Raw genomic sequence first — 526 nt, forward strand, 5'->3', positions numbered from 1 at the left:
TGTTGTCAGACTCCATAATAACATTATTTAATGTAATACTCTTTATTCAGTACCATTCCATGTGTAGACATATGTTTAACTACAGTCACCTTGATTCATTGACTAAAATGGTTTTCACTAGTCACCTTGACTTTACTATTGATATATTTGCTTTTATTAATGTTTTTGTTTATGTTTTGTTTGGTGTCCTTGGGTGTCTTGAAAGGCGCCGCCAAATAAAATGTATTATTATTATTATAGTATATTTCGGTGAACTACATATATGTTTATGCATATTTGATTATAATAATAATAATAGTAATAATATTTATTATTTTCAACCCACTGCGTCTTACTTTTGCACTTTGTATATATGTATATAGCATTTTGAAAACAGTTTGTTCCTGTATTTTTAATTGTATTTTTTTTGCTACCCTATGTGAGTAGGAAAAATACTAGGAAATTAATTATGTCTATAACAAAATGTTGTTTTTGTCTTAAGTATGCATTCTCTTATGAAGCAAAATGAAGAAAGACAAGCGACCTC

This window comes from Scophthalmus maximus, chromosome 9 (genome assembly GCF_022379125.1).
Source record: "Scophthalmus maximus strain ysfricsl-2021 chromosome 9, ASM2237912v1, whole genome shotgun sequence".
In the NCBI taxonomy this organism is placed as follows: domain Eukaryota; kingdom Metazoa; phylum Chordata; class Actinopteri; order Pleuronectiformes; family Scophthalmidae; genus Scophthalmus; species Scophthalmus maximus.